The sequence below is a fragment of the Gigantopelta aegis genome, chromosome 6, assembly GCF_016097555.1.
Source record: "Gigantopelta aegis isolate Gae_Host chromosome 6, Gae_host_genome, whole genome shotgun sequence".
Taxonomy (NCBI): Eukaryota; Metazoa; Mollusca; class Gastropoda; order Neomphalida; family Peltospiridae; genus Gigantopelta; species Gigantopelta aegis.
In genome coordinates, this window is record NC_054704.1 from 5,978,390 (window position 1) to 5,981,434 (window position 3,045).

Here is a 3,045-nt window from a genome sequence, read left to right on the forward strand (position 1 = left end):
TTATTTTTGTTAAATAACTTATTGCTTTGTGTGGATTTGGCTGCCCAGTCAAGCTACAGACAAGAGATTAAGGTTGTGCGCTGTCCGCCTGCAGTCGTTAAGACTAACAAAAGCAAAGAGTCTGCCACAGTACGACCGATCGCATTCAACACTTTTGATGTATTGTCAAATGATCATAGTTGACAACTCGTACCTTTGATAACTGTAAACTATATGTCTGGTTTTATGTGACACTGAACTAGAGCAGTTTGGCGATTAAAGGGGCATGCTTTGGTTTCTTTTAGCAGCTTGGGGATTAACACACATGTAATGACGTTTTGTCGTTAAATATAATAATATGTTTTAAATATTCATGTAATAAGTAAAGTTTGTTTTGTTTAACGACACTACTGTAGTACATTGATTAATTAATTATGGACTATTGAATGTCAAACATTTGGTAATTTTGGCAGTGTCATCAAAAATAGTTCATATTTGTGATTACTGGGCAGTGTAATCGCAATCGTAATCGATTACTTTAATTTTCCTTGTAATCGTAATCGTAATCATGACATTCTTAAGTAAAATCCAAACAGAAAAAATCAGGTAAACATACTAAATGTAAACCATGGTTCACAAAAGATTGTAAATCTGCTAGACAGAATTATCAGAAAGCTAAACGATTATATAAGAAATATGGTTCTGTTATTTTTAAAAATGAAGTAACAAAAACAGAATGTAAATATAAGAAAGTACTAGACAAAAGCTTACGGTCTTACAGAATTAGCATGAAGAATAAATTAAAAAGTTTAAGATCATCTAATCCAAAAGATTACTGGAAAATATTAAATTCTAATAAAAATACCAATGAGAACAAGAACAATATTGATATCAATACATTGTACGATTATTTTAAGAAACTGAATTCTAATGACGGTGTCAACGATGAATGTAGACTTGATAATATTATGCCAAATATGGATTATACAAATAATGAACTTAACAGGCCTATCACAGGTGAAGAAATAAAATGTTGCATAATGAAAATGAAAAACAACAAATCATCTGGGAATGACCTGATCATCAATGAATACATCATTTTAACATGTGATATTTTATTACCATTTTATGTTACATTGTTTAACATCATATTTGATACTGGAATAATTCCTACTGCTTGGCTGGAAGGAAATATAATCGCTATATATAAGCAAAAAGGTGATCAGCTTGATCCGAGAAATTACCGACCTATTACATTGCTAAGTTGTTTCGGAAAATTATTTACATCTGTAATTAATAATAGACTTACGGTATTCTCTGATCAAGTTGAATTACTACAAAAAAGTCAGTTTGGTTTCCGACAAGGTTACTCTACAACTGATACTATTTTTGTATTATATACATTATAAGAATTACTAAAAGGAACAAAGAAAAATATGTACTGTGCTTTTATTGACTTTGAAAAAGCATTTGACTCTGTGTGGCGTATTGGTTTATGGCAAAAATATTAAGAAAAATCTAATCAATCGAGCCTCAAAGTCTATGTTTGCTGTATTACAAAAATGCAGACAGTTCAATTTGTCAATCGATTGTCAATTAGACCTGTTCGACAGGATTGTAAGACCTATATTATTATATGGATGTGAAATATGGGGCTTCAGTACTTTAGATATCATTGAACGATTACACCTCAAGTTCTGCAAATATATATTATGTGTTAATAAGTCGACACCAAGCTTTATGATTTATGGTGAATTAGGTAGATACCCACTGTCTATTAGTGTTAAAGTTAGAATGATTACATACTGGGCAAATGTTGTTAATAGTAGAAAATCTAAATTGTCTGGTATATTATACATGTTGGCATCATATAACCATAACGTTAATGCTATACCATGTACTTGGTTATCCTTTATAAAACGTATATTAGATGAATGTGGTTTATGTAATATATATTCATGTACACAGGTGGATGTTTTGTGGTTAAAACATGCAGTTAAACGAATACTATGTGACAAGTACTTACAAAAATGGAATAGTGATAAATTTGACTCATCGAAAGGTATTAACTACAGAATGTTCAAGCATGAATTTAAATTAGAAAATTATTTGTTGAAACTCTCAACAAAAAATGCTAGAATTCTTTGTAAATTTAGAACTGGAAATGTCAGACTTCCTATTGAAACCGGTAGATGGTTTAATATTGAGAGAGAAAACAAATATGTCACTTGTGCAACACTGATGTTGGTGATGAGTTTCACTATATTTTTAAATGTACGTCTTTATCTACTGATCGAAATGTGTATATACCTAGTTACTATACCAATAGAGCAAGTGCAATTACCTTTTACCAGTTATTTTCTACAACTAAAAAATCACTTTTGTGTAAACTATGTAAATATTTGCAAATTGTCACTGAGAGGGTCAGTCTTCCGGGTTAATATTACTTAAATAGTATGTCCATTACCACTACAGAAAACACTTTGTAACTTATTTTGTTTATATTTTCTCCATACTGCACTCGGTGCAGTTTATGAGAATAAAATTCTTGTCTTGTCTTGTCTTGTCTAATCGTAATCGATTAATTTTGTCATGTAATCGCCCCATGTCTGATACTTATACAGTTTTTGTTATGTGGAATTCTATACAGCAAAATATAAATGACGGGGCGGTTCAACAATTATCGCTAACGTCCCTAACTGCGTTAGGCAACAGGGTTGCCAATGGTAAGATTTAGTCACGTTATTGAGTTATCAAGAGTGGAGTGTTTGTCCTTTATTGTGATAGACCTTTTTAAATACCATTAATAACGTACGTGTTGTTAAACCTCAGTACATGGTTGTTAACTTCAGTAAGTGGTGATTAACCCCAGCACGTGGTGGTTAGCCTCGGTGCATGGTGGTTAGCCTCAGTACGTGTTGTTAAACCTCAGTACATGGTTGTTAACTTCAGTAAGTGGTGATTAACCCCAGCACGTGGTGGTTAGCCTCGGTGCATGGTGGTTAGCCTCAGTACGTGGTGGTTAGCCTCAGTACATGGTTGTTAACTTCAGTAAGTGGTGATTAA